Source organism: Rutidosis leptorrhynchoides, chromosome 3, assembly GCF_046630445.1.
Source record: "Rutidosis leptorrhynchoides isolate AG116_Rl617_1_P2 chromosome 3, CSIRO_AGI_Rlap_v1, whole genome shotgun sequence".
Taxonomy (NCBI): domain Eukaryota; kingdom Viridiplantae; phylum Streptophyta; class Magnoliopsida; order Asterales; family Asteraceae; genus Rutidosis; species Rutidosis leptorrhynchoides.
This window is the reverse complement of record NC_092335.1, coordinates 97,161,980-97,186,491: the sequence shown is the minus strand read 5'-3', so window position 1 is coordinate 97,186,491 and position 24,512 is coordinate 97,161,980.

Sequence of the window (24,512 nt, the reverse complement as noted above, 5' to 3'; positions counted from 1 at the left end):
ACCGTAAGAACGGTGGTTGCATAGCATGGTCGGAGACAGGACCTTGTGCCAGACCGAAAAATCATAGGATGATCTTTACTATCGCTCCTACCAAGGATAGTTCTAGCATCCGACACGTTAAAAGACCATAATCATCTGCATGTCACGGGACATTGCCTTAACAGTTTCTTGTTCATCGCTTTCCTTTACAACCGGACGGTAGTTTACTGAAAGATAATATACGGAACAAGTAAACTGGATGTGTACTTTCCGATACCGGGATAGCAGTGGATTACACGAACCTAAAAGTTTTAGCCAAAATATTGATCCACAAATATATTTTGCAACACCGATGATGGATCAAATCAGAAAACTTGTCTAGGGTAAAATCTAGCTTGAATTTTCAAAAGATCAAATGTTTTCATAAAGATCCAATTTCCTTAAAGGATCTAAATTTTTATAGTCATGTGGGACTGTAAACCGCCTTTCAAATGTGCACTTTGCTTTGGAAACCGAAAGTAAATCGGCTATTTGATTGCAAGTGTCGTTGTCCTAAACCCAAGGCAACTGTGGATGACACACCCACCTTTAACCATATCGTTACTATCATTGTTTATACCGCTCTATCAAAATCACTGATGTACAAAGTGTGAAGAATAAAGAAGTGATTCGTGTGATGTATTATATTATTTCAAGACTGTATTGCTTGAGGACAAGCAACGCTCAAGTGTGGGGATATTGATAAGGCTAAAAAGGAACATATATTTCATAGCAAAATCCCCCAAGAAAGACAAGATTTTAGTTGCAATTGTTCCATTTTCAAGTAATATTCGTTTATTTTAAATAAGTGCGAAGACAAAAGGCGAAAACGACGAATTGAAGACACAAAGGTCCAAAAAGCTCAAAAGTACAAGATACAATCAAAAAGGTTCAAATTATTGATGAGGAACGTCTAAAAATGACAAGAGTACAAGTTACAAAACGCAAAGTACAAAATATAAAATTGTACGCAAGGACGTTCGAAAATCCGGAACCGGGACCAGAGTCAACTCTCAACGCTCGACGCAACGGTGTAAAAATTACGAGTCAACTATGCACAAGAATAAAATATAATATTTAAATAATTCATAATAAGAATAATATTAAATAATAAAAAGTTGTTAATTGAGCATAGTTCAGGGGTCATAAGTGAAAATTCAATTTCTAAATTCGCCTATAAAAGGCTTTGTAATCGTAATGTAAAAACACACCTTTTTCTATCTTTTTCTTATTTATCAATATCAATTATCAATATCTATATTCTATATCTCTATCATAATGTTAACTTAATAAGATATAACAATAATCTTAATTTTAATTTTAAATTATGATAATAATAAGATTTATGATAGAGATCGTTTGAGTGTGTAAGTCGAAATTCTGTCCGTGTAACGCTACGCTATTTTTAATCATTGTAAGTTATGTTCAACCTTTTTACATTAATGTATCGTAACTAAGTTATTATTATGCTTATTTGAGCCGAAGTAATCGTGATGTTGGGCTAAAATATTAAGAAGGGGTTATTGAACTTTGGACCATAATTAAGGTTTGGGCAAAAGACCGACACTTGTGGAAATTGAACTATTGACTATTAATAGATGGGGGGGTATTGTCTAATTGAGTGACAACTCATTGGAGTCTGTCGAACCTATCTTCAAATTAATTAACCTAATAATTAATAATGATTATGGTTGTCCTATTTAGTGATGTTCATATGGAATCTGTTATAATCATTTAATTAATCAATTGGGTTGGGTAATTGATTATTCATTCTGATCAAGTGGATGAATTAATATTCATAAACTAATTAAAACAGGGGTGGATTACATACAGTGATAACTGGTGTAATTGTTGACAGAAGTGATAACTGCGTCACAGTTTAAATCCTTAATCAGTTGGAATATTTGACTTCGGGTATAAGGGTAATTTGACGAGGATACTCGCACTTTATTTTTATGACCGATGGACTATTATGGACAAAAACCAGATAGACGTATCAAATAAACCAGGACAAAGGACAATTAACCCATGGTAATAAATTAAAATCAACACGTCAAACATCATGATTACGGAAGTTTAAATAAGCATAATTCTTTTATTATATTTCTCATCGTATCTTTATTTATTGTCATTTTATTACTCGCAATTTTATTTACTGTCATTTTATTTATTGTCATTATTTTACGCACTTTAATTATCGTCATTTATCTTTACGCTTAAAATATAGAATCGACAAACCGGTCATTAAACGGTAAAACCCCCCTTTTATAATAATATTACTACTTATATAATTATATATATTTTGTATAAATATAGTTAAAAATATAGTAAGTATCACCAGCTCCCTGTGGAACGAACCGGACTTACTAAAAACTACACTACTCTACGATTAGGTACACTGCCTATAGTGTTGTAGCAAGGTTTAGGTATATCCCATCCGTAAATTAATAAAACTTGTGTCATATTTTGTAGTATTTTGTATTAAAAATAATACTATTTCGTACCCTCACGCTACATCATCAGTATGTATTATGATATTGAATCACATTTCGCCCAGGCCCTAACTGGGCGTGTGATAGTTATGTTCAACCTTTTTAATTTAATGTCTCGTAGCTAAGTTATTATTATGCTTATTTAATACCGAAGTAATCATGATGTTGGGCTAATTACTAAAATTGGGTAATTGGGCTTTGTACCATAATTGAGGTTTGGACAAAAGAACGACACTTGTGGAAATTAGACTATGAGCTATTAATGGGCTTTATATTTGTTTAACTAAATGATAGTTTGTTAATTTTAATATAAAGATTTACAATTGGACGTCCCTATAAATAACCATATACACTCGATCGGACACGATGGGCGGGGTATTTATATGTACGAATAATCGTTCATTTAACCGGATACGAAATGGATTAATAGTCTATGGAATTATTAAAACAGGGGTAAAATTATGTAGAAGGACACTTGGCATAATTGATAACAAAGTATTAAAACCTTGGGTTACACGCAGTCGATATCCTGGTGTAATTATTAAACAAAGTAATAAAACCTTGTTACAGTTTAAGTCCCCAATTAGTTGGAATATTTAACTTCGGGTATAAGGATAATTTGATGAGGACACTCGCACTTTATATTTATGACTGATGGACTGTTATGGACAAAAACCAGACGGACATATTAAATAATCTAGGACAAAGGACAATTAACCCATGGGCATAAAACTAAAATCAACACGTCAAACATCATGATTACGGAAGTTTAAATAAGCATAATTATTTTATATCATATTTAATTTCCTTTATTTTATATTTAATTGCACTTCTAATTATCGCACTTTTATTTATTGTTATTGTATTTAATTGCACTTTTAATTATCACACTTTTTAATTATCGCAATTTTATTTTATCGCACTTTTATTTATCGCAATTTCATTATCGTTATTTACTTTACGCTTTAAATTAAGTCTTTTATTTATTTAATATTTTACATTAAGTTTTAACTGCGACTAAAGTTTTAAAAATCGACAAACCGGTCATTAAACGGTAAAAACCCCCCTTTATAATAATAATATTACTTATATATATATTTGTATTTTTATAAAATAAAACTAATATAGCGTTAAGCTTTGTTTAAAAGATTTCCTGTGGAACGAACCGGACTTACTAAAAACTACACTACTGTACGATTAGGTACACTGCCTATAAGTGTTGTAGCAAGGTTTAAGTATATCCATTCTATAAATAAATAAATATCTTGTGTAAAATTGTATCGTATTTAATAGTATTTTCTTGTAAAATTTAATAGTATTTTATACCCCTTAGCTTTAACATCAAGTAATTTTGGCGCCGCTGTCGGGGATCAATTTCTTGCTTAAACGCCGGAAGCACAACGCTAATATAAAAAAAAAGATTTTTTATTTTTAAGTTTACTTTTATAAAAAATACGCTTTTGTAAAAATATGTTTTAAATATTCGAAAATATAAAAAGAAAAAAAAATATAAATATTTTTAAGAGTTTGTTAAATATATAAGTTATATAAAAGTTTCTTTATCTTTATTTTATAAAAATATAAGTTTTATTTAATTTATATTAATATATTACATAAATATATAAAACAGAAATATAATACAGCAAAAAAAAATATATAAAAACACTCGGGCCTGCTACTGTAGCAGCCCGTAACCTGGCCCAAAATTCAAGCACATGCGATCGCATGAGCCCGAAGGCATAAACTCATGCGATCGCATGAGAGTGTCTGACACGTCACAGTTTACCCTAATTCAGCATTTATTACGGGTATTATTTATTATTATACTTAAAACCCTAATTAGGGTTAGTATTTTTTATTATTTAGTTTTAGTTTTTATATTTAATTTATATATTTAGTTTAATTAGTTTTAAATAAGTTATAAAATTAATAGTTTTATTAAATAAATAATATAAAAATAATATTTTTATAAAAATTGTAATTTTTACAACTTTTAGTATATTTTTATATTTTGTACCCTTTTTAATTGTTTTAGCGTAATATTTGTGTTTTTTTCGCTCATATTTAGTTTTAATCCATAGTTTTTGCCATAGTTATTTTTATTTATAGATTTTTAGGCTTTGCCGTAAAATCCCTTAAGTACTTTTTCTTTAGACTAAGATTTAGGTGCTTTAGAATCTTGCGACGCATTTTTAATTTTTAGTTCCTTTTTAAGATATTGCCATTTGGGATATAGTTTTTCCTTTAAGCTTTAATAATTTTAGACGCAACTTTAAATTTTTTTTTTTAGTTTTTAGTTCCTTTTTAAGTTACGATGTGCTACTTTCTTATTTTTATTTTTCGACGCCTTTTACCTATGTATCAATTATCACTCCAATTAGTAATTTCAATTTGCAATTTTAATTTTAAGTTAGTGATAGTAATAAGGTTGGGTTAGTCGAGTATTTTAAAGTTTTATAGTCACTCTTTTTCTTTCTTATTTTTCGACGCCTTTTATTTTTTTCAACCCTTTTTCGACGCGCTTTCTTTTTCTTTCTTATTTCTCGACATTCTAGTTTTAGGACATAGATTTTTATTCTTCTTCTTATCTAAATTTCTTAAAATTACGAAAATTTATTTTAAGTGGTTAAATTGATAGACATCAAAATTTTCTGGTTCGTAGTAATAATTGGATTTGTACGTGGACCGGGTTATTGGAGCCAAACAGTACTCAATTATATTGAGACCAAACGAATCCTGTCCCTCTGCTGCATCTTTTGGCTATTCGAAACCTGGGCAAAATCAGAAAAGTCTATTAATTGGATAACTTATATAATTTTTCTTTCCTTTTAAAAACTAATAGGATATTCAGTGAATGCACCGAGCAAGACGTTCACCACCTTTTGTACGTTCACCACCTGTAACTCGATCAAGACATCTAGCTAATATTACCGCCGTTGATTTTTCTTAAGAATCATCATCCAGTCGACCAAGTACTCCAATTCAAATTTCTGATAATCCATTTTTTGAACCCGACCTCACAATTGAGAATCCGGAGAATATTCAGGGACAATTCATAGATCCTGAACCATTAATTTTTCCTCCGGAACCACCAATCATTCAAACAGAAATTGTTGAGGAATGAACCATTAAATCAGAATCCTCTAGTGATTCAGATTCAACAAATTCAATCATGGAAAATCTGGAACCTCTAAGTATGGAAGACCGAATGAGAGCTAAACGCACTGGCCAAGGTCACGCAATTACTCATCCAGACATTAATGCGCCAGATTATGAAATCAAAGGACAAATTCTACACATGGTGACTAATCAATGCCAATTTAGTGGTGCGCCAAAGGAAGATCCAAATGAACATCTTCGTACCTTTAATAGGATCTGCACACTATTTAAAATCCGAGAAGTTGAGGATGAACAGATATATCTCATGTTATTTCCCTGAACTTTAAAGGGAGAAGCCAAAGATTGGTTGGAATCGTTACCTGAAGGGGCGATTGATACATGGGATGTTTTAGTTGAAAAATTTCTTAAACAATTATTTCCGGCATCTAAAGCCGTAAGACTTCAAGGAGAAATTGTTACGTTCACACAGAAACCAAATGAAACTCTATATGAGGCATGGACAAGATTTGGAAAGTTATTAAGAGGATGTCCGCAACATGGTTTAGACACCTGTCAAATAGTACAAATATTCTACCAAGGATGCGACATCACTACAAGAAAAGACATAGATATAGCAGCTGGTAGTTCTATTATGAAGAAAACCGAAACTGATGCTTACAAAATTATTGATAACACTGCTTCCCACTCACATGAGTGGCACCAAGAAAAAGATATCGTTAGATCATCTAAAGCAGCTAGAGCCGATTCTAGCCATGACTTAGATTCCATTTCTGCAAAGATAGATGCTGTCGAGAGACGAATGGAAAAGATGACTAAGGATATTCACTCAATATGAATTAGTTGTGAGCAGTGTGGAGGACCAAATTTGACAAAAGATTGTCTCAGTGTTGAACTAACAATGGAACAAAGAGAGAATGTTTCATACATAAACCAAAGGCCTGAAAATAATTATCAGAATAATTATCAACCGCCAAGACCAATTTTGTAACACCCTGATTTTATATATATATATATATATATATATATATATATATATATATATATATATATATATATATATATATATCACAGCGGAAGACTGAATTGCATAAATACCCTTAGATAACATTTATAAACCATAGTTATCAATTTAGCTTAGTTAATGTTATTACAATATTTCAAAACATTGGTGTTACGTGAAACATTATAAAACCAGAAAACATCAGAGTTAGGCACGTAGTCAAACATGTCTTCAACCCAACAGCAACACCCATCCTAACCAGCAGTACCTAAACCTGCAAGGGGTGGAAATGTGAGGAAAATTAGCACACAGCTAAGTGAATGGATACTATCTAACAGACTAAGCATAAGTAACTGAGCATGCAAGGGTCACAGTTATGCTAACGTCCTGAACTAGCATACAATAACTGACAATATGAGGATCGACGGCTTGTACGAGCACATGACGTAGTTGATCAAGCTACAGTCTACCGATAGTCCGCTTTACTGATTTCACTGCATAACCGTCCAGACGCAACACATGAATCCTTCTATGCTATACTGAACAATCAGTAACTCATGACCCGACCAGGCTACCACTGTTGACCTCACATCAACCCTGCCTTGCTGCCTCGGAGGGTTCCCAACCTTGCTGCCTTGGTTGGTGTCAAACTAACAGTGTGCACATAAGATCACAGCTAAATAGTCATGCAATCGTCCTAACTAGTATGGCAATATCTAACTACGCATGGTAATCGTACTGAACATAAATATAGTAATAAAGAGTCTGAACAAGTAGCGTGTTAGCTACTTAATACTCTATCCGGAGATAGACCCACTCACCGATTACCAGCAGCTGAAGGTTCTCAGAGGTCTAATCTTTCTGAGCCTTCACCTTTTTGTTTATCACCTGTGAATCATCACATAATATCTTAAGTTAGTATTATATCCAAGTATTAATACACAACTTTACATTCAACGGAAAATATTCACATAACAGGCAAGGTTTTCAAGCAACATGGGGTTCTCGAGCAAATTCGAGTTTTTCGAGCGAATTCGAGTTTTCGAACATATTCGAGTTTTTCGAGCAGAAGGTTCTCGAGCAACTCGAGTTTTTCGAGCAGAAGGTTCTCGAGCAACTCGAGTTTTTCGAGCAATAATATGTTTTCGAGCAAAAGGTTCTCGAGCACTGTTTTCGAGCGAGTCTCGACAACTGTTTTCGAGCGAGTTTTTCGAGCAGCTTCTTCTTCACCACCAGCTTCGCTGATTTGGTGATTTTAAGCCAAAAAACTCGATTTCAAGGTTTATAGTCCAAATTCAAGCATAAAGAAACATACCAATCATACATAAACACTTTTCCCAACTATAAACATCAAAATCTAGCATCTACAATCAAGATTTGGGATTAATTCATCCCATAATACACAGTTTAACATAAACTCAGGTTCTAACACACAATTCATCATTTTTAACAAGTTCTTGCTCAATTCACAGCATAATTAGATCATATAAACTATATAGCAACTATTTCTAACATCAATTAAACATAACAAACACAAATCATGAAGATTCAAGCTTAATTTCATCAAAAACCCACTTTATACCCAAACCCATTTCTATAAGAATTAAATCACGAATCTAAGCAAACAAACCTGGATAAATGATCACAAGGATGATAAGATTCAGATCCTAAAGCCTCTTAATTCAATTTGTGGCTTGGATTAGATTAGGGTTTGAGAGTGAAAGAGTTTGGTACGTACTAGTTTTGAGAATTATCTAGAAATGAGAAGAAGGAAGCAGTTTACACTATTAAGATGGTATTAAAACCCATACCCCATAACACACGGGTATTTATCAGTTATTTGATATCTTTCGCACTTAATTTGGCAACCCTAACGGAGTCCAAATTTAACAAACAAACCATCTCTGTGACCCTTGTCACAAACTGGTCTTAACCACATATTCAATTAATAATAAACATATTATTAAAATAAAAGCATATTTTAACCACAAATATAAATCTAAGGGTAATTAAGTAATCTTACTTCTAACCCCGATTTCAGTCTGTTACAAATCCACCCCCTTAAAGAGATTCCGTCCTCGGAATCTGGTTTGGGTTAACAAAGGTCATGAGTACCATGAACCACCACAACAGGTCACAACTAGACCTAAACCAAAACTGGTCTTACGGACATATACCCTACAAAGCTCCATCTATTTCTCCTAAGTCAAATGATAACTCAATGGCCCAAAGTCAAACACATCGTCTAATAAAACTACTACAAGGGTTGACCCGCTATACACTGAACTACAATTTCTTATACACTACACAACATCTGAAACGTTCCTTACACACCGATCTAGTTTATCTTTTGTCTATACTACCTACAAAAGTAATTCAATGTTGAAAACCTGCCGAACAAGTCTAATTCCGTCCGAATTCCAAACTTGATCAGTCATAAATCTTATGAATTACCACAAAATTTCCATCTCAAGTCTAAGTTTTACACACTAACATGTCGAATCACCATTAATGACCCTCTACCTGTTATCTGTCAATCATGATTCGTGGTTATCCCTGAATCACAATCATCGAATTTCCCAAATCAACCCATTCTAAATACTGATTAACGGATATCATTTACCTCAGAACCCACAACTTAACTAATTTCATCACTACAATATCGCTAATTCAACTCGGACTACACTAAATTATCCAAATTTCGTAATTTAATATCTGTCTCAAACCTGATAATAAGAATTTCATCGAAATTCGCTCAACCGTGACGATATTCACTCACTAATTTAATGACTAAAAATGCATTACTGGTCCACTCATCCAGCGTAGAACCGCTTACCAACACAGTTCCAAGTCAAATATAATCAATAGTTCACGAATCCTGAGTATAGAATAACCATCATCCTATACCGGAAGTAAATTATCTAATAGTTAATTGCTTCAAATAACTTTAATTCTTCTGTCTAACATCGCTAAAGTGATTCCTCATAGGTCATGACTAGGTTAAGATTTCATTAGAATTCACAATCCAAACTTATTAAACTAATAATCACACAAGTCTAGGTACATTACATTCGTCAGCACCTCGTCAGAAAAGTAAGCTTTTGGTCAAAATCCTCTAAAATTCAAAACAGACTATCAATCACTATATCTCCTTCGACTCCCGAAACTACTGTATGATTTACCATGATGTATTCCATTGGCCAGGCGTAATACATCATTCCTAAATCATATCTTCATTTCGGGTATTTTGGTGCAAGACCCTAATCGAATCTGTTGATCAATCGCAGTCTTTATACTCTGATCACTGAGAGTTATAATCCACTAACTAACAAATATATTCTAAACTCAGGGTTTCTAATTTGTTATCTGATTACAACTATCCTGGCACATTTTCACTGCTCAAATGTACCCAATTAATCCTTCTATCGTAACCTACTAGTATTTTCCAACACTTCTCTCTAAGTCCTCTACTGTCATAATACCCCCTGAACATGGTATTAGCAATTTACATTGATTCATTCTTAAGTGATACTAATCACAACCTCACTCACTGTCGGATACTCACCCTAGTCTTATGATCAACTCATACGCAAAACTCAATGCTCAGTCCAGTCAAAGTCCGTCTCTTCCTACCCAAGAGACCAATACTGATGCGAAGCGAGGTGTATATAAAATAGTTATTATTTTACTAGGAAAACACTATTAAATACGATACAATTTTACACAAGATATTTATTTATTTATAGAATGGATATACTTAAACCTTGCTACAACACTTATAGGCAGTGTACCTAATCGTACAGTAGTGTAGTTTTTAGTAAGTCCGGTTCGTTCCACAGGGAAATCTTTAAACAAAGCTCAACGCTATATTAGTTTACTTTTAAAAATACAAATATATATATAAGTAATATTATTATTATAAAGGGGGTTTTTACCGTTTAATGACCGGTTTGTCGATTTTAAAACTTTAGTCGCAGTTAAAACCTAATGTAAAATATAAATACAAGACTAAAATTAAAGCGTAAAGTAAATAACGATAATGAAATTGCGAATAATAAAAATGCGATAAAATAAAATTGCGATAATTAAAAAGTACGATAATTAAAAGTGCGATTAAATAACAATAAATAAAAGTGCGATAATTAGAAGTGCAATTAAATATAAAATAAAGGAAATTAAATATGAAATAAAAGAATTATGCTTATTTAAACTTCCGTAATCATGATGTTTGACGTGTTGATTTTAGTTTTATGCCCATGGATTAATTGTCCTTTGTCCTGGATTATTCAATATGTCCGTCTGGTTTTTGTCCATAACAGTCCATCAGTCATAAATATAAATTGCAAGTGTCCTTGTCAAATCATTATTATACCCGAAGATAAATATTCCAACTAATTGGGGATTCGAATTGTAACAAGGTTTTAATACTTTGTTTAATGAATACACCAGGTTATCGACTGCGTGTAAACCAAGGTTTTACTACTTTGTTAACAATTACACCAATTACCCTTGAATGTAATTTCACCCCTGTTTTAATTATTCTAGTGGCTATTAATCCATTCCCGTGTCCGGTTAAATGAACGATTATTCGTACATATAAATACCCCGCCCATCGTGTCCGATCGAGTGTATATGGTAATTTATAGGGACGCCCAATTGTAAATCTTTATATTAACATTAACAAACTTTCATTTAATTAAACAAATATAAAGCCCATTAATAGCCCATAGTCTAATTTCCACAAGTGTCGTTCTTTTGTCCAAACCCCAATTATGGTACAAAGCCCAATTACCCAATTTTAGTAATTAGCCCAACATCATGATTACTTCGTTTTAAATAAGCATAATAATAACTTAGCTACGAGACATTAATGTAAAAAGGTTGAACATAACTTACAATGATTAAAAATAGCGTAGCGTTACACGGACAGAATTTCGACTTACACCCTTACAACATTCGCTAACATACCCTTATTATTAGGATTTAAAATTAAAATTAAAATATAAATTATATATATATATCGTATATATTGAGAGAGAGATTGAGAAATAAGATATGAAATTTGATCAGAATTCGGTTTGCTTTATAGCCAGACTTGATTTTTGGGGCTCCGCGACTCGCGGCAAAATGCCCTTAAAACTCCGCGAGTCGCGGAGAGGTATTTACAGCTCACACCCTTGGAGTTTCTTGCTGCCGACGGTTTTTATTATATATATATAATATATATATAATTAATATAATTAATTATATAATATATTATATTTATATACATAGTTAACTTGTAATTTTTAGTCCGTTGCGTCGAGCGTTAAGAGTTGACTCTAGTCCCGGTTCCGGATTTTCGAACGTCCTCGCGTACAATTTAATATCTTGTACTTTGCATTTTGAATCTTGTACTCTTGTGATTTCGAGACGTTTCTTATCAATAATTGGAACCTTTTTGATTGTCTTTTGTACTTTTGAGCTTTTTGGTCGTTTGCGTCTTCAATTTGTCGAATCTGTCTTTTGTCTTCACCTTTTATTATTTAAACGAATATCTCTTGTAAATAGAACAATTGCAACTAAAAGCTTGTCTTTCTTGAGGAATAATGCTATGAAATATATGTTCGTTTTTAGCATTATCAAATATTCCCACACTTGAGCGTTGCTTGTCCTCAAGCAATATTGTCTTGAAATACTAGAATCACTTCTTTATTCTTCACACTTTGTACATCAGTGATTTCTATACGGCGGTATAAACAATGGTAGTAACGATATGGTTTACAGTCCCACATGACTATAAAAATTTAGATCCATTAAGGAAATTGGATCTTTATGAAAACATTTGATCTTTTGAAAATTAAATCTAGTTTTTACCCTAGATAAGTTTTCCGGAATAACCCTTTACCGGTGTTTGCAAAATATTTTTGTGGGTTTGGTGGGTTTCAGATTTGAAAATTTTAGCTCAAAACTTGCGGTTTTGTGTCACCCACTTGCTAACCTTGTATTTGGAAAGCAACACGTCCAGTTTACTTGTTCCGTATATTACCTTTCGGCAAACTACCGTCCGGTTGTAAAGGAAAGCGTTGAACAAGCAACTGTTTAAGGCAATGTCTCGTGACATGCTTTTGATTATGGTTTATAACGTGTCGGACGCAATTACTATCCTTGGTAGGAGCAATAGTAAAGCTCACCCTTATAATTTGTCGGTTTGGCACAAAGTCCTGTCTTTGACCATGCTATGCAACCACCGTTCTTACGGTTGACACCCGATTTAGTTCAGGTGACCTAATGAATTCCAGGTGAATTCCTAGGATTTTACGTTCAATGGTAATGAACGCATTGAAAATAGGGTTTTCAGAAAACAAATCGGTTTGTAATTTTGATCAAAATATTTTCTCGTTTAAGCTCGAGTTTAGATATCATTGAATTCCATGAGTTTGTAATTCTCAATCTTTAAGGTCAATCTCAAGGATTGAGTAATATCAGGCTTAAAAGCTGATTTTTAATCTTTAAGGAGATTATCCTTTCTGGGGATCTGATTCATTAGTCTTATCAAGCTAATTTGCACGGTGCCCCCCCATTGTACGAGATAAATCCTTCTCATGGTTAGGATAAATCTGACCACTTGGCGACCCTGTTTGATGCTGAGGTCCGTGGATTTCCTGCTGATTTTAGTGATGACTTTTCTAGATTTTTCGTCAACCTACAGCTGGTCTGGACGACAACTTCATGACCTAAATCAAGAAGCGCGTGTCTTTTTCGGAAGACTTTACTTCCTTTTAATGATGGAATTGATTCATCGTGTAGATCCATCTTTTCTTTTCTTTCATCGGGTAAAACAGTTTAGTTTAGTCCAAAGCAAAAGTATTTTCAGTTATTTGTTACAGATATATGTGACATATGTTTAAAATAACTTGGTAAATTTTCCCACACTTGGCTTTTATTTTCCTTTTTATCGTCCTCTATTCCATTTTAAATGAATTTTAACATTTTAGTTTGTTTCTCAATTTATGTCCTTTCCGAGGTAACAATAATTTCGGTGTTAAAACCTAGTTTTATCGTTCATAAATATGTATAAACATGATTTGAATTCATTTAATTGAAAAATTTTGAAAAATTTTACTAGAATTGGGTAGTCAGTATATAAGACTAGGGCTGTTCTTTTTTATCAGAGAGCACTAGATTCTAATACAACTACTGCTTTACTAGTATTTTTAATGGTAACCAAGTGTTTAATATAAAAATTTTAAAATCCGAAAGAATTTAATCCCTTCCCACACTTAAGATCTTGCAATGCCCTCATTTGCAAGAAATCAGTAACAATTTAAATTATTGAGGGTGATTTGTGTGAAAATGATTAAATTTTTACCAAAGTTTCCAAATATATTGGCGTTTGTTTGCTGAATGATAAATGGTGCACATCATTTGTTCATCCCGTCTTGTTGTTATTTCACATATATTTTGCATCTTGTCGTCAAAATTAGTTGCTTTTGCTGAACTTAATGCCAGTCTTTGAAAATGCGTTGTTTTACCCTGTTTTGTACATAAGATAAACTGCAAACATATATACATATTTTTGAAGTTTGGTTTATTACCCCACATTCAAAAATTATTAAAATCTAAGAATAAAAGTTAGATAATTATAAAAATGATTACAATATTAACAAAAATATTAAATGTATCAATAATTACAAATTAAAAAATAATAAGTAAACTAAGGATGATATTGGTACCAATAGGGGTTCCACGCATAACCATAAGTGCTATAGAATGCTTCGGCAGGGTCATACGTAGGATATGGTGGCTGCATCTCTATCGACCAAGGAGGGAAGACGGGTTTCGGTGTAGGAATATAGTTTCTACCTATATGTTGGCAATGCGCTATGATCTGGTTCTGATGAACTTGCCAATCTTCAAATGCTCTCTGTCTAGCATTTTCGTATTCCTGAGAAGCTATAAACCTATGCATTTCTTGCATCTCATTCCCCCCTCCTACATTACCTTGTTCCTGGTTTCTCTCTACCTGTGGATGTCTACCATTGTATCGTACTGCGGCGTTATTTCGCCGCTTCAAAACTTTCGCACCATGGTATACATTTAAACCTATAGTGTCGCGGGGTTCCGGCTCTTCTACTAATAATCCCCCCCGACTTATATCCACACCGAGATATTCACCAATCAAAGTAATAAAAATACCACCTCCTATTATGCTATGTGGACGCATCCCCCGAACCATAGCTGATAAATAATAACCCACACAATATGGTATACTTACAGCGCTGTGTGGGTCTCGAATACACATATGGTAAAACAAATCTTGTTCATTTACCTTTTCTTTGTTTTTACCCCTTTGTGTAATCGAATTAGCTAAAAACCTATGTATTACTCTTAATTCGGCTCTATCTATATCCAAATAAGAGTAGTTTCCCCCCTTGAAACGGTGATGGCTTGTCATTTGACTCCACACACCGTGTGTATCAAAATTCTCATCTATCTTTCTACCGTTTAGTATCAATCCTCTACAATCGGCAGACGCTAACTCCTCAGGCGTATATATACGTAAAGCCTGAGCCATGTCCAGTAAAGACATGTGGCGCATCGAACCGCCTAACAAAAATCTAATAAAAGAACGATCGGTTAAACTAGCTACCCGATCATTCAACTCTATACTACATAACAACTCTTCACACCATACTTTATATACAGGTCTGCGTATGGTGAATAAACATATCCAGTCATTAAAAGAAGAATTACCATACCTCTGTACCAGTAATTCCCTAATTGGCCCGGCCAATTCTACAGCTTCCAAGGGTCCCCATTCTATGACCCTCGGTACCTCAACAACCTTGGAATGAAGAGTATGCAAACCCCGTTGATATTTTGGATAATCTATCCAAAGTCTGTCAAATCGCAGGTTCGGGTGCAACTGTTCCAAGTGCATATCTGAAAAGGTCATGACTGGATGAGGTACATCCTGCTTGTAGTAGTTATCTTCCTCCTGTTGTTCCAAGTTCTCAGCAGGAGCATGGCAGGTTTGGGATGAAGATTCACCCCTTTCATTCTGCAAAACACATCAAACACAAATTTTGTGCATCCAAATATGCATTAGTGTCAGCAAAATCATCAATCAAAATAATTACAATGACATTATCAATTTATATCAAACTTAAGCTTATTTTCACATTTTTATCAAATCTACACTTTTTCAAATAAGCATAAACGAAAATTTTCGCCAAGTTCATAAGCATTCAACTCAAATAACATGTCAAAATAATCATTACTAGCAAATAAACAAGTCTCAAATGGCATTATCTTTCAAAAATCAAGTTCATGAATTTTGGACTTGAAAAAGTCCACTTTAATTCTCAAAATCATGTTTAGGCTCAAAGTTTGGATCATTTAACTACCTAGACATGTTACACTACTCAATTTAGCAACAATTCATGACAAAAATCGGCCATAACCTGTTTATATCAAAAAGCCCCAAATTGCTCAAGAACACAAACCCTAGATTATTCAAAATTTGAAGTTTAAGGCTTCTAATCATGTTAAACAGCATCAATCTAGGTTATACAAGCATAATACATAAACAATTTAAGTCTAATTACACTAAAAAGCATCAAAATCAAATTGGGGAAAAATAGCTCAAGAACACTAAAATTCGAATTAAATGGTGTTTAGGTGTAGAAATATACCGTTTTTCTTGAGTAGTTCTTAGATATCATCCTTCTCAACATGATTTTAGCAAAAAATTTGGTGATTAACGGTTAAAAATTGAGATTTTTGGGGGTGATTTTCGGTGGTTTTCGTGGGTTTTTCGCAGTATTTTTCGGGTTGTTTTTGTGTTTGTGTGTACTGATCGTTTCAGCTGTTTTTATTTTTTTTTTCTGGGTTTTGGTCCCTCCGCGAGTCGCGGAGGTTTGCACTGCAAACTCCGCGAGTCGCGGAGTTTACCCTTTTTTTTTTTTTTTTTTTTTTTTTTTTTATAATCTTTAACTTATAAAACAATTAAGAAATTAATTTTAAAATTTTGTTTCCTTTGTTATTTAGGACGAGGTCGTTTCGGATCGATGTCCTAGTCCGTCCCTCGACAAAATTTTAAAATTTGTCTTTTTGTAGCGATTGTTTTAAAAGCTAAGATTTTTTTTGGGTTTTTTTTTAATGTTTTTGGCATACTTTAAATCAATAAGATTAAAAATATTGATAATAAAAGTTCTCGTCCCTCCCTCGGGTAAAGCAATTTCGGTTCAAAGACCTAGTCTTCAACTTACGACGAATTTTAAAAATCATATTTTTAACTTAATGAGATAAAGTAAATTTTTGTTTTTAAATTCACACAACTTAAATATAAAATTCAAAATTAAAAATTAAAAATTAAAATTTCACACCAAACTCAAAATTTGAAATGCATAAAATTAAAATTTCATATATTAAAAATTCACACCAAACTTAATTTAAAAATTTATAAATTCATATCAAACTTATATTAATTTTTCAAATATTTACAATTTTAAATATATTGTTTTTACAAAGTTTACAATATTAATTTAAGATTTAAATATTAAGATTAAAAACATAATAAAATTAAAAATCTTTTTGTCTTTTTATCCCACTTTAATCAATCAAATATTATCAAAAATATGCGCCCCTCTTTTCGGTAAAGTAATTTCGGTTCCAAGACCTAATTTAACTCATGACGAATTTTTGAAATATTTTGGGTTGATTGATTAAAGATATTTATACCTTAGGAATAAACGTTAAATTTCGCAGTGATGTAATAAATTTTTGAACAATATCAATAATTTCGGTCGCCAAACCTAATTTTATTCAATACCAATTTAATACTTTTTAGCGAACAAATTAGCGTTTATTATCAAAAGGTTAAAAATAAAAATAAAAATAAAAACTGTACAGACATACCTGTGAAATAGATTTCTTAGTTATATGATCTATTATATTCATAAGATAGTCGGTTTAATTGATTTTCCATGGCTGCATAGGCGTAACCTCGAGCATTCATTGTCTTTTCTTCTAAACATATGAACGGTCCGTCTCTGCATAAAGTAACAAATTCGGTATTTGAATAGGTTTGATTATTTGAACATTTACCTCCATGTGACCATTTTCCGCATTTGTGACATCGTTCTAAGTGTCGTGCTCTTCTTTTTGCTGCGGATTTTGATTTTCCTTTACCAAATTGTAACTTATTATCTTCGCATCTGGATCCTTTTCTAACTCCGTCCATTCTTTCTCTGATTACTGATACTAATTCACTCGGTAGTATGTCATTATTTCTTTTAGTGATCAAAGCGTGTAGCATTAGACCATGATTTAGTTCACAGGCAGTCTTCATTTCGTAAAAACCTAAAAAAATAAAAATTCAGAATGGGGGGAGAAGACTAGTTCTTTAGGGTCTGCTAGGGAAAGACCATTCGTGTTCCATTTTCGAGAACTACACGAAAACAGACAATCTAACTCTAACAGAAATACATATTATCCTTTAAAGATTTGATTCTCCCCACACTTAGTTAGCTGTGGTGTCGAAATTGTGATTAACTTCGTTGTCGACTTCCATCGGACCCTGTATGTAATGTTTAACTCTGTGACCATTAACTTTAAATTCAATCCCATTTGAATTTATCAATTCTATCGTTCCGTATGGGAAAACTCTTTTGACTATGAATGGTCCAGACCATCTTGATTTCAATTTTCCAGGAAATAGCTTGAATCGTGAATTGAAAAGAAGAACTCTGTCTCCTTCTTTAAATTCTTTTGAACTTCTGATTCTTTTATCATGCCATTTCTTCGTTCTTTCTTTATAGATTAACGAATTTTCGTATGCTTCATGTCTTAATTCTTCTAATTCGTTTAGTTGACTTAATCGTAGACGTCCGGCTTCATGTAAATCAAGATTACATGTCTTCAAAGCCCAAAATGCTTTGTGTTCAATTTCTACTGGAAGATGACATGCTTTTCCATACACAAGTCTAAAAGGTGTGGTTCCAATTGGAGTTTTGTAGGCTGTTCTAAAAGCCCAGAGTGCATCCTCCAATTTAATGGACCATTCCTTCGGATTTGATCCTACGGTTTTCTCTAGAATACGTTTTAAAGCTCGGTTGGTATTTTCAACTTGTCCACTTGTTTGTGGATGATATGCGGTGGAGATTTTATGAGTTACTCCATATCTTTTAAGAACTTTCTCAAGTTGATTATTACAGAAATGAGTACCCCGATCACTTATTAAAGCTTTCGGTGTTCCAAACCTTGCAAAAAGACGTTTTAAAAAGTTGACTACAACTCGTGCATCGTTAGTTGGGAGAGCTTGTGCTTCCGCCCATTTAGATACATAATCAATGGCTACGAGTATATATAGATTATTATGAGATTTTGGAAATGGACCCATAAAGTCAATACCCCAAATGTCAAATACTTCACATACTTGGATGACATTTTGTGGCATTTCATCACGTTGACTTATTTTTCCGGTCCTTTGACATGCATCACAGGATTTGCAAAGAAGGTGTGCGTCTTTGTAAATTGTAGGCCAATAGAATCCAGCTTCATAAACTTTTCTTGCTGTTAGTTGAGGCCCATAATGCCCTCCTGTTGGTCCTGTGTGACAATGGTTTAAAATTTTACTAGCTTCATCTCCAAATACACATCGGCGTATTATTCCATCGGGACAACTTTTAAACAGATGTGGATCTTCCCAGAAATAGTGTTTTATATCACTGAAGAATTTCTTTCGTCTTTGGTACGATAATCCTTTTTCAAGGAATCCACAAACTAAGTAGTTTGCATAGTCTGCAAACCATGGGATTTCTTTATAATCTATCTTCAATAGATATTCATCAGGAAAGTTGTCTTGTATGGCCGATTCATTCAAAACTTCTAATTCGGGATTTTCAAGACGAGAAAGATGATCAGCGGCGAGATTTTCTGCTCCCTTTTTATCTCGGATTTCAATATCAAACTCTTGTAAGAGTAAGATCCAACGGATTAATCTTGGTTTAGCATCTTGTTTTGAAAATAGGTATCTAAGAGCAGAATGGTCGGTATAGACCACCGTTTTTGCTAGAACGAGATATGATCGAAATTTGTCAAAAGCAAAGACAATAGCAAGGAGTTCTTTTTCAGTAGTTGTATAGTTCGTTTGTGCTCCTTGTAATGTCTTACTAGCATAATATATAGGTTGAAATCGTTTTTCAATCCTTTGTCCTAAAACGGCTCCCATTGCAAAATCACTTGCATCGCACATTAGTTCAAATGGTAGATTCCAATTTGGTGTTATCATGATCGGCGCATTAGTGAGTTTTTCTTTAAGAATATTAAAAGATTTGATACACTCATCTGAAAAGATGAATGGCGCATCCTTTTCTAGGAGTTTATTCATAGGAGTGGCAATTTTAGAAAAATCTTTTATGAAACGTCGGTAAAAACCGGCATGCCCTAGAAAACTCCTAACTCCTCTAACATTGGTGGGATGTGGAAGTTTAGCAATTACATCTACTTTAGCTCTATCCACTTCAATTCCTTCTTTTGAAATTTTATGTCCAAGAACGATGCCTTCTTTAACCATGAAATGGCATTTCTCCCAATTAAGTACTAGATTTGATTTTTCGCATCTAATTAGCATTCGTTCCAGATTAACTAGACATGATTTAAATGTATCACCGAAGACTGAAAAGTCATCCATGAATACTTCCATGCATTCTTCTATCATGTCATGAAAAATCGCCATCATACACCTTTGAAAGGTTGCAGGGGCGTTACAAAGTCCAAATGGCATGCGTTTGTAAGCAAACGTACCATAAGGGCACGTGAATGTGGTTTTCTCTTGATCTTCGGGTGCTATTGGAATTTGAAAATATCCGGAAAATCCATCTAGAAAACAATAGTAACTATTTCCGGCTAATCTTTCCAACATTTGATCTATGAAAGGTAAGGGAAAGTGATCTTTTCTGGTGGCGTCATTTAATTTTCTATAATCAATACATACACGCCATCCTGTTACAGTCCTAGTAGGAATAAGCTCATTTTTCTCATTTGTGATGACAGTCATGCCACCCTTCTTCGGCACGCATTGAACTGGGCTTACCCATGGACTATCAGAGATTGGATATATCAAACCTGCATCTAGCAGTTTAATAATCTCTTTTTTAACTACATCTTGCATATTAGGATTTAGTCTTCGTTGACGTTGCACATACGTTTTATGACCTTCTTCCATAAGGATTTTATGTGTGCAATACGAAGGACTTATTCCTTTAATATCATGAATCTTCCATGCAATGGCTGGTTTATGAGCTTTCAACACAGAAATGAGTTGTGATTTCTCATTTTCAGTAAGAGAAGACGATATTATTACAGGTAATTCAGATTCACCATGTAAATAAGCGTATTCCAAATGGTTTGGAAGTGGCTTTAACTCTAATTTCGGAGGTTCTTCTATCGATGATTTATATCGATATCTGTCTTCTTCTTTTAGCATTTGAATTTCTTCTGTTGTTGGTTCATATCCATTAGCTATAAGTGTAGCTAACATTTCAGCTTCATCAATTGGTTCATTACTTTCTCCTAAAGAACATTCTCCTGTTCCTTGTAATTCTGGAAATTCTTCTAATAATTCCGCATGTGCATATATAGTTTGAATATAATAACATGTATCATCTGCAGATTGTGGTTGTTGCATTGCTCTATCAACTGAAAAGGTAACACTCTCATCCTCTATACTTAGGGTCAGTTTCTTACCGAACACGTCTATCATTGCTTTAGCCGTGTTTAAGAATGGTCTTCCTAATATGAGAGGAACTTGAGAATCTTCTTCCATGTCCAGAACAACAAAGTCTACTGGAAATACTAAAGTACCAACTTTAACTAGCATGTTCTCCATTATCCCTCTAGGATATTTTATTGATCTATCGGCTAGTTGTATGCTTATTCTGGTTGGTTTCAATTCTCCAAGGTCTAGTTTAGCGTATAGTGAATACGGCATTAGATTTATACTAGCACCTAAATCTGCTAATGCTTCTATTGAACTAAGACTACCCAGAAAACATGGAATTGTGAAACTTCCTGGATCAGATAGTTTTTCTGGTATCTTATTCAACAGCACTGCTGAACAATTAGCATTCATAGTGACAGCCGAGAGTTCTTTCATTTTCTTTCTATTCGTGATTAGATCTTTCAAGAATTTAGCATACCTTGGCATTCCTGAAATCACATCAATGAAGGGAAGATTTACATTTATCTGTTTAAACATATCCAAAAATTTGGATTGCTCGGCTTCAAGTTTCTCTTTCTTCATTTTACTCGGATAAGGAAGTGGTGGTTGGTATGGTTTAACATAAGGTTTATCCTTAACTGTGTTATTTTCATTAACCTTTTCAACTACCGGTTCTTTTTCCTTATCTTGATCAGGTTGTGGTTCTTGTGGAGTAGGAATAGTTTCATCAGAAGTTACAGGTATTTCAGGTGGTTTAAGTGTTGTACCACTTCTTGTGGTAATAGCTTTAGCTGTTTCATTCCGGGGGTTAGCATTTGTATCACTAGGTAAACTTCCCGGTTTTCTTTCACCTATTAACCTTGCTAGGTTACTTACTTCTTGTTCCAGATTTTGAATAGAAGCTTGTTGATTTCTAAATGCTTGAGCATTTTGTTCATTGGTTTGTTTTTGAGATGTGAAAAACTGCGTTTGAGTTTCAACTAGCTTTGTCATCATATCTTCTAAATTCGGCTTTTTATCATCGGTTTGTTGTGGTGGTTTGTTTTGAAAATTCGGTCTTTGCTGATTGTAAGTATTATTGGATACTTGTTGATTGCTAGGACCTTGTTGGTTGTTGTATGGAATATTTCGGTTATAATTCTGGTTTTGATTGTAAATCGGTCTTGGCGGTTGATAATTATTCTGATAATTATTTCCAGGCCTTTGGTTTATGTATGAAATATTCTCTCTTTGTTCCATTGTTAATTCAATACTGAGACAATCTTTTGTCAAATGTGGTCCTCCACACTGCTCACAACTAATTCGTATAGCATGAATATCTTTAGTCATCTTTTCCATTCGTCTCTCGAAAGCATCTATCTTTGCCGAAATGGAATCTAAGTCATGGCTAGAATCGGCTCTAGCTGCTTTAGATGATCTAATGATATCTTTTTCTTGATGCCACTCATGTGAGTGGGAAGCAGTGTTATCAATAATTTTGTAAGCATCAGTTTCGGTTTTCTTCATAATAGAACCACCAGCTGCTATATCTATATCTTTCCTTGTAGTGATGTCGCATCCTTGGTAGAATATTTGTACTATTTGGCAGGTGTCTAAACCATGTTGCGGACATCCTCTTAACAACTTTCCATATCTTGTCCACGCCTCATATAGAGTTTCATTTGGCTTCTGTGTGAACGTAACAATTTCTGCTTGAAGTCTTACGGCTTTAGATGCAGGAAAGAATTGTTTAAGAAATTTGTCAATTAAAACATCCCATGTATCGATCGCCCCTTCAGGTAACGATTCCAACCAATCTTTGGCTTCTCCCTTTAAAGTCCAGGGAAATAACATGAGATATATCTGTTCATCCTCCACTTCTCGGATTTTAAATAGTGTGCAGATCCTATTAAAGGTACGTAGATGTTCATTTGGATCTTCCTTCGGCGCACCACTAAATTGGCATTGATTAGTCACCATGTGTAAAATTTGTCCTTTGATTTCATAATCTGGCGCATTAATGTCTGGATGAGTAATTGCGTGACCTTGGCCAGTGCGTTTAGCTCTCATTCGGTCTTCCATACTTAAAGGTTCCAGATTCTCCATAATTGAATTTGTTGAATCGGTATCACTGAATGATTCTGATTTAATAGTTCGTTCCTCAACAATCTCTGTTTGAATGATTGGTGGTTCCGGAGGAAAGTTTAATGGTTCAGGATCTATGAACCGTTCCTGAATATTTTCTGGATTCTCAATTGTGAGGTTGGGTTCAAAAAATGGATTATCGGAAATTTGAACTGAAGTACTTGGTCGACTGGATGACGATTCTAAAGAAAAATCAACGGCGGTTATATTTGTTAAACGATGTCTTGATCGAGTTACAGGTGGTGAACGTACAAAAGGTGATGAACGTCTTGCTCGGTGCATTCACAGAATATCCTATTAGTTTTTAAAAGGAAAGAAAAATTATAATAAGTTATCCAATCAATAGACTTTTCTGATTTTGCCCACGTTTCGAATAGCCAAAAGATGCAGCAGAGGGGCAGGATTCGTTTGGTCTCAATATAATTGAGGACTGTTTGGCTCCAATAACCCGGTCCACGTACAAATCCAACTATTACTACGAACCAGAAAATTTTGATGTCTATCAATTTAACCACTTAAAATAAATTTTCGTAATTTTAAGAAATTTAGATAAGAAGTAGAAAAAATTCTAAGTCCTAAAACTAGAATGGCGAGAAATAAGAGAGAAAAAGAGTTCGTCGAAAAAGGTCGAAAAAGAAAAAAAATGATTTGAAAAATAAAAGGTGACGGAAAAATAAAAGAAACTTATAAAACTTAAAAATACTTAACTAATTTAACCTTATTACTACAACTAACTTAAAATTATAATCGCAAATTGAAATTACTAATTGAAATGATAATTGGTACATAGTAAAAGGTCTCTAAAAATATTAAAGCTTACAGAAAAAACTAAATCCCAAATGGAAATAACTTAAAAAGAAACTAAAACTTAAAAAGGCGTCGCAAAATTCTAAAGCACCTAAATCTTAGTCTAAAGAAAAAGCACTTAAGGAATTCTACGGCAAAGCCTAAAAATCTAGGAGTAAAAATAACTATAGCAAAAACTAAGTTTAAAATTAAATATGAGCTAAAAAATACAAATATTACGTTACAACGATTAAAAAGGGACAAA